This window comes from Rhopalosiphum padi, unplaced genomic scaffold, assembly GCF_020882245.1.
Source record: "Rhopalosiphum padi isolate XX-2018 unplaced genomic scaffold, ASM2088224v1 scaffold31, whole genome shotgun sequence".
Lineage (NCBI taxonomy): Eukaryota > Metazoa > Arthropoda > Insecta > Hemiptera > Aphididae > Rhopalosiphum > Rhopalosiphum padi.
Genome location: NW_026870020.1, coordinates 10,232 through 20,895, shown reverse-complemented (window position 1 = coordinate 20,895; position 10,664 = coordinate 10,232). Strand labels below are relative to the sequence as shown.

The following is a 10,664-nucleotide window of genomic DNA, read 5'->3' as shown; positions in this document are numbered from 1 at the left end:
TATTAATTTAGCTTTTCAAAGAATTATTAATATAAATCGAAATATTAACTTTGGATGATTAATCCGATCTTTCCATGCAAATGGGGCTTCTATATTTTTTATTATAATTTATATTCATATTAGACGAGGTATCTATATAAATTCTTTCAACTTTAAAATAACATGAATTATTGGAGTAATTTTATTATTATTAACAATAATAACAGCATTTGTAGGTTATGTATTACCATGAGGACAAATATCATTTTGGGGGGCAACAGTAATCACAAATTTATTATCAGCAATTCCTTATTTAGGAAATTCAATTGTTATTTGAATTTGAGGGGGATTCTCAATTAATAATGCTACATTAACACGATTTTTCTCAATCCATTTTATTTTACCATTTATTATTATTTTATTTACTTTTATTCACTTATTCTTTCTTCATTTAACAGGTTCTAATAATCCACTAGGAATTAATAGAAATTTTGATAAAATTACTTTTTCTCCATATTTTCTAATTAAAGATTTAATTGGATTAATCATATTTATATGAATATTTTTTATTTTAGCTTTAATTTTTCCATACCTACTAAATGATCACAATAATTTTATTATAGCAAATTCAATAATTACACCAAATCACATTCAACCAGAATGATATTTTTTATTTTCTTATTCAATTTTACGAGCAATCCCTAATAAATTAGGAGGGGTTATTGCTTTAATACTTTCAATTTTAATTTTATTAATCTTACCTATATTAAACAATAAAAATTTTTTAAGAAATAAATTTTACCCATTAAATAAATTTTTATTCTGAATATTTATTATAACATTTTTTATTTTAACCTGAATTGGGATACAACCAGTTGAATACCCATTTATTACAACAGGGCAAATTTTTACAACAATTTATTTTTCTTACTTTTTCATTAACTTTTATATCATAAAGTTATGAGATAAATTATTAATTTAGTTAATTAATTTATTTAAAATATTTATTTTGAAAATAAAAAATAGAATTTAATTCTATTAACTTAATACTTAAATTAATGATATAAGTTAAATAATTTAATAGAAAAATTAAAGACAAATAAAAATAAAGACAAAGGTAAAATTAATTTCCAAACTAAATATATTAATTTATCATAACGAAATCGTGGTAAAAACCCACGTAATCAAATAACTATAAATATAAAAATCAAAATAAAAATATTTAAATAAAATTTATTTATTATCAAACCAAAAAACATTTCACATAATAGTATCCCTATAAATATAATTCTTATATATTCAGATATAAAAATAAAAATAAAAGATAAACTTCTAAATTCAATATTAAATCCAGAAACTAATTCTGATTCACCCTCAGAAAAATCAAAAGGAGAACGATTTATTTCAGCTAAAAATCTAATTAATAATAAAATAAACAAAAAAAAAAGAAAAAAAAAAAATTTTAAATTAATTTGATAGATATAAAAATCATTTAAATTAAAACTATTAATTAAAAATATTAAATTTATAATAATAATTATTATTCTAACTTCATATGAAATCATTTGAGAAATAAACCGAATTATACCTAAAACTGAATAATTAGAATTCGAAGATCATCTAATTATTAAAAAAATATAAACTATTAAACTTGAACAACAAAATATATAAATTAAACCAAATCCTATAATATAGTTCATACCAATATAAGGATAAATAAATCAAAAAAAAATTGAAATTAATAAACCCAATAAAGGAGAAATTATAAAAATAAAAAAATTTATATTACTCGGATAATTAACTTCTTTAAAAAATAATTTTAACCCATCACCTATAGGTTGAAAAATACCTTTAATCAAAAACTTATTCGGACCTTTACGTAATTGAATATAACCTAAAACTTTACGCTCTAATAAAGTAAAAAAAGCAACTCTTATAAAAACTATTAAAAATAAAATCAAAAAATTAATAATTATAACAAATATAAAAATTACTATCTATAATAAAAATTATATAATTAAATTCTAAATTTAACACAATTATCTGCCAAAATAGTTAAATTATTTTTATTCATTTAATAAAAATTTAATTTAATTATTTAATCCTTTCGTACTAAAACAAATTAATTTTTAAAAGATAGAAACCAACCTGGCTTACACCGGTTTGAACTCAAATCATGTAAGAATTTAAAGGTCGAACAGACCTAATACTTAAAATTTTGCACCTAAGATTAATCTTAATTCAACATCGAGGTCGCAAACTAATTTTTAAATTTGGACTTAAAAAATTAATTACGCTGTTATCCCTAAAGTAACTTTTTCCTTTAATTAAAAATTTTAATTCAAAAATTCATTAAATAATGTTAAATTTTAAAAAAAGTTTATTAATTTTTTTTATCACCCCAATAAAATAAATTATAAAAATAAAATATTTATAAAACCAAAAAAATTAAAATTAAAATTTATAAAGTTTTATAGGGTCTTATCGTCCCTTTAAATAATTTAAGCTTTTTTACTTAAAAATAAAATTTTAATTATATAAATAATAAAGTTTATTTCTCATCAAATCTTTCATACAAGTCCTCAATTAAAAGACTAATTATTATGCTACCTTTGCACAGTCAAAATACTGCAGCTATTTAATAAATCATTGAGCAGATCCTATATTAAATTAAACTTAATACAATGTTTTTGTTAAACAGATGAAAATAATTTTTGCCGAATTCATAATTTATAAATGTAAATTATACTAATTTAATCATTATTACTATTAATTAAATATTCATTAATAAAATTTAATATTAATAATAAATAATTTATAATAAATTAAAAATAAATAAATAATAAATTTTTACAAACTTAAATAAAAATTTCTATTCCTATAAATTATTAAAATAAATAAATTATTATATAAAAATTTCAAGCTTATCCCTAAAATAATTTAAATTTAAAATATTAATCAACAAAATCAAAATAACTTTTAAAATTTTAAATTAAATTTAAATCTTAAATAACTAAATATAATATAACGAATTAAATTTCAAAACTAATATTATTTTATAAATATTTATAACACAATAAATTAATAATAAAATTAACTCTATAAATTTTGAGAATTTAAAAAAAAATTAAAAATTTTAATCAACCCTGATACAAAAGGTACTAAATTAATTCTTTTATAAATTTAATTATTTCTTTCACAATACTATTAAACTATAAATCTATAAATTAATTTTTAATAAATACTAAAACCTTAAATAAATAAATTATTTTTATAAAAAATCAAATAAAAATTATTATATTAATAAAATAAATTTAAATAAAGTTTAACAACATCTTATCATTGTAAATGATATACTTAAATTTAGATATTTATTTAATCTTTCTAAATACACTTTCCAGTACATTTACTTTGTTACGACTTGTCTTATTTTTAATAAGAATGACGGGCAATATGTACATATTTTAGATCTTTCTTCATATTAACAAAATAAATAAATTTACTATTAAATCCAATTTCATTTTAATTTTCATTTAAAATCCAAAAATAAAATTTAATGTAACCCATTATATTCTTATTTATAAACCACATCTTGACTTAACATAAATTATAATAATAAATAAAGAAAATAAATTTTTTAATATATTCATGACAGCGATATATGAATTAATTAAATAAGTAAAATTAATCGTGGATTATCAATTAATAAACAGGTTCCTCTAATAAGACTAAAATACCGCCAAATTTTTTAAATTTAAAGAACATAACTATTAATTTTTTAGTAAATTAATTTAAATTTTTATAATAGGGTATCTAATCCTAGTTTTAAATAAAATTTAATAGAATAAAATAATTATAATAATAATATTTAATTAAATTTTACTTTTTAAAAAAAAATTAAATTATAAATTATATTTAATACTAATAACCAAACTATTTTATTTGTATATTATGTTTAACCGCAACTGCTGGCACATATTTAGTTTATACTTAAATTAATAATTAAATCTAAATTTCTTTAATATTTAATACTTAATACTGAGAATAATTAAAATCCTTTAAGAAATTATTAACAATCAAAAAATTTCATGTATCTTTTTAATTAAATAAAATTTTATAACAAAATAAATTATAATTATTAGTAAAATTAAAATAATACGGTTTTATAATATTATAAATTTTAAATAAATAAATTAAATCAAAATTTAAATAATTAACTGAATTATTTTAACTTTAATTCTAATATTTTTTAATTATAATACTATTTAAATTTTAAATCTAAATTTTAATACAATTTATTAGTTTCTGTTTTTTAAATATAATTACTTAAATTAATTATTTTAACTTTAATTCTAATATTTTTTAATTATAATACTATTTAAATTTTAAATCTAAATTTTAATACAATTTATTAGTTTCTGTTTTTAAATATAATTACTTAAATTAATTATTTTAATCAAATTAATATTATTAATATAAAATAACTAATACTTTTCTTCTTTACCTCTTATATATATATATACAATAAATATCTATATATATTCATATAAGGATTTATATATTAATATATATATATATATTAAATGTATAGATTATTAACATCATATAAGGATTTATATATATATATATATATATATATAAATATATAAGCTATATAGATGTATATTTATATTATATATATATACTATATACATATGAAGTCTATATATGTATACTACTATACATATTTATAAATCCTCTATATACTCTTCTTCCTTCTTTTTTTTTTTGGAGGGGCATAGCCCCCCTTTTCAGATAAATAGAAACGTCATGCCTCATTAAAATATTTTTTTTTAAAAAATTTTCTGATATTTTTTCTAATACATTTATAAACCAATAAACATTTTTTTATTAAATAATATTTTAAAAATAAAATGCCTGAAAAAGGGTTACTTTGATAGAGTAAATCATGTATTATATATACTTTTATTATACTTTAAGAATTAAACTAATCCATAAATTTCAAAAATTTATATGCATAAACACTTAAGTATAAGTAAATTAGAAAAATAAGCTAAATTAAGCTTTTGGATTCATACTTCAAATATAGAATAATATTCTTTTTTCTGATAAATTTAAATTTAACAAAAATAATATTTTTAATTATATTAATATTTAGAACTTTAATATCAATTTCAGCATCTAATTGACTTTCAATATGAATAGGGTTAGAATTAAACTTATTCTCAATTATTCCTATTTTAAATTTTAAATCATCAATTTACTCTATTGAAGCTACAATAAAATATTTCTTAATTCAAGCTTTTGCTTCAATTTTATTATTAATTTTCTTAATTAATAAAAATTTTTTTTTTATAAATAATAGTAATATTTTAATTATTTTACCACTATTAATAAAATTAAGATTAATACCTTTTCACTTATGATTACCTTCAATAATAGAAGGATTAAATTGATTTTCATGCCTATTAATAATAACTTGACAAAAAATTTCCCCATTTGTTTTAATTTCATATCTAAATATTGATAAAAATTTAATTTTCTTAATTATTTTAATTTCAATAAACTCAATTTTTGGAATAAATCAAAATTCTATACGTAAAATCTTAGCAATATCTTCAATCAATAATTCAACATGAATACTATTTGCAATTTTAATAAATAATAAATTATGAATCAATTATTTTTTAATTTACTCAATTTTAAATTTTTTAATTATTAAAATTTTAAATAATTATAATATTAATTATATTAATCAAATAAAATTTTTTAATTTAAATTTTTTCTTTAAACTAAATTTAATAATATTAATTTTTTCAATTATAGGATTACCACCTATAATTGGGTTTTTAATAAAATGAATATTAATCAAAAACTTAATTTATAATAATTTATATTTAATTATAATAATATTAATTATATTAACAATTTTAAATTTATATTTTTATATTAAAATAACTTATTTCATATTATTTAATTTTAACTTATTCAATAAATGATATCTTCAATTAAAAAAAAATAATTACAACTTATTAATATTTATTAACTTCTTTAGATTATTTTTTAGTTATTTATTTATTTATTAAGGTTTTAAGTTAAATTAAACTATTAATCTTCAAAATTAAAAATATTTTTTTTTAAACCTTAATTAAAATAATTAATACCTTTAAATTTGCAATTTAATATCATAGAATTTGAATATAAAGTTATTGATAAAAAGATTTTTTAAATCTATATATAAATTTACAATTTATAACCTATTATCAGCCATTTTATCTATAAAATGAATCTTTTCAACTAATCATAAAGATATTGGAACTTTATATTTTTTATTTGGTATTTGATCAGGTATAATTGGTTCATCCCTTAGAATCTTAATTCGACTAGAACTAAGTCAAATTAATTCAATTATTAATAATAATCAATTATATAATGTAATTGTTACAATTCACGCTTTTATTATAATTTTTTTTATAACTATACCAATTGTTATTGGTGGTTTTGGAAATTGATTAATTCCTATAATAATAGGATGCCCTGATATATCATTCCCACGATTAAATAATATTAGATTTTGATTATTACCTCCTTCATTAATAATAATAATTTGTAGTTTTATAATTAATAACGGAACAGGAACAGGATGAACAATTTATCCCCCTTTATCTAATAATATTGCTCATAATAATATTTCAGTTGATTTAACAATTTTTTCTCTACATTTAGCAGGAATCTCATCAATTTTAGGAGCAATTAATTTTATTTGTACAATTTTAAATATAATACCTAATAATATAAAATTAAATCAAATTCCATTATTCCCTTGATCAATTTTAATTACAGCTATATTATTAATTTTATCCTTACCTGTTTTAGCTGGTGCAATTACTATACTTCTTACTGATCGTAATTTAAATACATCATTCTTTGACCCTGCAGGAGGAGGAGATCCAATTCTTTATCAACATTTATTCTGATTTTTTGGACATCCAGAAGTATATATTTTAATTTTACCCGGATTTGGATTAATTTCACATATTATTAGTCAAGAAAGTAATAAAAACGAAACATTCGGTAATATTAGTATAATCTATGCTATACTAACTATTGGATTATTAGGATTTATTGTATGAGCACATCATATATTTACAATTGGAATAGACGTTGATACACGAGCATATTTTACATCAGCAACTATAATTATTGCAATTCCAACAGGAATTAAAATTTTTAGATGATTAGCTACTATTTATGGATCTAAAATTAATTTTTCACCTTCCACAATTTGATCTTTAGGTTTTATTTTTTTATTCACAATTGGAGGATTGACAGGAGTAATTCTTGCTAATTCATCTATTGATATCATTCTTCACGATACTTACTATGTAGTAGCTCATTTCCACTATGTATTATCAATAGGAATTGTATTTGCTATTATTGCTAGTTTAATTCATTGATTCCCAATTTTCACTGGATTTTCAATAAATAATTTTATTTTAAAAATTCAATTCATTTTAATATTTATTGGGGTAAATATAACTTTCTTCCCCCAACATTTTTTAGGTTTAAATGGTATACCTCGACGATACACAGATTACCCAAATAATTTTTTACTATGAAATATAATTTCATCAATTGGTTCAATAATTTCAACATTTAGAATTATTATTTTAATTTATTGTATTTGAAATAGAATTTTTTTAAAAAAAACAACTATTTTTAAATTAAATTTAAGAAATTCTATTGAATGAATTCATAATTTACCACCCTTAGAACATTCATATTCAGAATTACCTCTAATTATTAATTTCTAATATGGCAGAAACTATATGCAATGAACTTAAAATTCATTTATAAAGAATAATCTTTTTTTAGAAATTATAACTTGAATAAAACTAAGATTTCAAAATAGTAATTCACCACTAATAGAACAATTAATTTTTTTTCACGATCATACAATTTTCATTATTATTATAATTATAACAACAATTACTTATATAATAATTTTTATTATAAAAAATAAATTTATTAATATTAAAATCTCTGAAAATCAAATAATTGAATTTATCTGAACTACAACTCCACCAATTATTTTAATTTTTATTGCTATACCTTCACTTCACCTACTATACTTAATAGATGAAATTAAATGCCCAATTTTAACAATTAAAATTTTTGGTCATCAATGATTCTGATCATATGAATATTCAGATTTTTCAAATATTGAATTTGAATCTTATATAATAAATGAATTAAATAAAGAAAATTTTCGATTAATTGAAGTAGATAATAAAACTATTATCCCATTTAAATTTAATATTCGACTCTTAATTTCGTCAGACGATGTAATTCATTCATGAACAATTCCAAGTTTAGCTATTAAAATTGATGCAATCCCAGGACGAATAAATCAAATTAATCTTTTTATAAATCGACCAGGAATATACTTTGGACAATGCTCAGAAATTTGTGGTATTAATCACAGATTTATACCTATTCAAATTGAATCAATTAATTTAAATAAATTTATTTATTGAATTAAAAATTTTTAATTCATTAGATGACTGAAAAGCAAAGTAATGATCTCTTAAATCAAAATATAGTAAATTAGCAATTACTTCTAATGAAAGAGATTAGTTAAAGCATAACATTAATTTGTCAAATTAAAATTATTTATTAATATCACTTAATTCCTCAAATAGCACCAATTAATTGATTAATTTTATTCTTATTTTTTTTTTCTACATTTTATGTAATCATAAACTTACTATATTTTAATTTTATTAAAAACTTAAAAATTAATTTTTTTAAAAAAAATAACATAAAAAATTACAACAAATTTATTTAATATTTTTGACCCATCAACAACAATTTTTAATTTAGAAATAAATTGAATCAGAACTCTTTTAATCATTTTATTTATACCAAACTTTTTATGAATCTTACCAAATCGAATAAACTGATTATTATTTAAAATATTTAATATACTAAACAATGAAATACTAATACTTTATAAAATAAAAAAAACTAAATCTCCTGCATTTTTATTTATTTCACTTTTTATATTTATTCTACTTAATAATTTTTTTAGCTTATTCCCATATATTTTTTCATCATCAAGTCATATAGTATTTTCTGTTACTTTAGCTATTCCATTTTGAATATTTTTTATTATTTTGTCAACTTGTAAAAACACTAAAAATATAATTGCACACTTGATTCCTTTAAATACACCAATTTACCTAGCCCCATTAATAACAATTATTGAAACAATAAGAATTATTATTCGACCAATATCTCTTTCTATTCGTTTAACAGCTAATTTAATTGCAGGACATTTATTAATAACTCTATTAAATTTTAATTCACTTATAATTATTATTATTTTTATTCAAATATTTATAATAATTTTTGAATTATGCGTAGCTTTAATTCAAAGTTATGTATTCTCAATTCTTTCATCTTTATACTCTAGTGAATAATGATAAAAATTAATCAACCATATTTTATTTTAAGATTAAGTCCATGACCTATCTTAATAGCATTTAATACATTTAATTTAATAATTTCTAATATTATAATTATAAATTTTAAAATAAATATAATATCATTATTTAATCTACTAATAATTATTAGTATTTCTATCTTATGATGACGAGATGTAATTCGAGAAAGAACATTTCAAGGTAATCATAATTTTTATATTATAAATTTAATCAAATTTAGAATAATCTTATTTATTATCTCTGAAATATTTTTATTTATTTCTTTTTTTTGAAATTTTCTACACAATTCTTTAGCACCATCAATTGAACTAGGACTAAATTGACCACCAAAAAATATTATATTTTTCAATCCATTATTAATTCCTTTATTAAATACAATTATTTTATTAACATCAAGTTTTACTGTTACTTTAGCTCATCTTTACTTACTTAATAATTCTAAAAAAAAAACTATCATTTTTATAAATTTAACAATTATTTTAAGTATCTACTTTCTAATACTTCAAATATTAGAATATAAACAAGCTACATTTACATTCTCAGATTCAATTTTTGGTTCTTCTTTTTATATAGCAACAGGATTTCATGGTTTACATGTAATTATCGGAACAATTTTTTTAATTATCAATCTTATACGAATAATTAAACTTCACTTTTCTCATATTCATCATATCAGATTTGAATTAGGAGCTTGATATTGACATTTTATTGATATCATTTGACTATTTCTTTATATAACTTTTTATTGATGAAATAATTAATTTTATTAATATAAATTAGTATATTTGATTTCCAATCAAAAAGTTTAAAATTTAAATAAAATAATTATATTAAATTTAATTTCAATAATTGTAATATTTATTATTTTAATAATTCTTTTTATACTAATAATTATAATTAATATAAAAATAAAATTTAATTATAATAAGTCAGCACCCTTTGAATGTGGTTTTGACCCATTTAATAAATCACGAATCCCATTTTCATTAAATTTTTATTTAATTGCAATTATTTTTTTAATTTTTGATATCGAAATTTCAATTATTATACCAATAATTTTAAACTTTAAGATTTCAAACATAATTTACTTTAATTTAATGTTTATTATTTTTTTTATATTTATAATTATTACTATTTTTTATGAATGAAAATTTGGATCATTAAATTGAAAAATTTAAA

General features: G+C 17.6%; 3 pseudogenes across 2 annotated transcripts; 2 read left to right on the top strand and 1 right to left on the bottom strand.

Annotated features, from left to right (window-relative positions):
- Positions 1 to 106: 106 nt before the first annotated feature.
- On the bottom strand, positions 107 to 7,345 carry LOC132931563 (NADH-ubiquinone oxidoreductase chain 1-like; annotated as a pseudogene). The gene is made up of 4 exons (XR_009662739.1): positions 7,255 to 7,345; positions 7,130 to 7,173; positions 2,275 to 2,300; positions 107 to 1,965 (listed from the first exon to the last, which is right to left on the bottom strand). The product of XR_009662739.1 is annotated as an NADH-ubiquinone oxidoreductase chain 1-like (transcript).
- A 505-nt stretch (positions 7,346 to 7,850) lies between these two features.
- On the top strand, positions 7,851 to 8,533 carry LOC132931567 (cytochrome c oxidase subunit 2-like; annotated as a pseudogene).
- A 115-nt stretch (positions 8,534 to 8,648) lies between these two features.
- On the top strand, positions 8,649 to 10,664 carry LOC132931566 (cytochrome c oxidase subunit 3-like; annotated as a pseudogene). Its single transcript, XR_009662742.1, has one exon. The product of XR_009662742.1 is annotated as a cytochrome c oxidase subunit 3-like (transcript).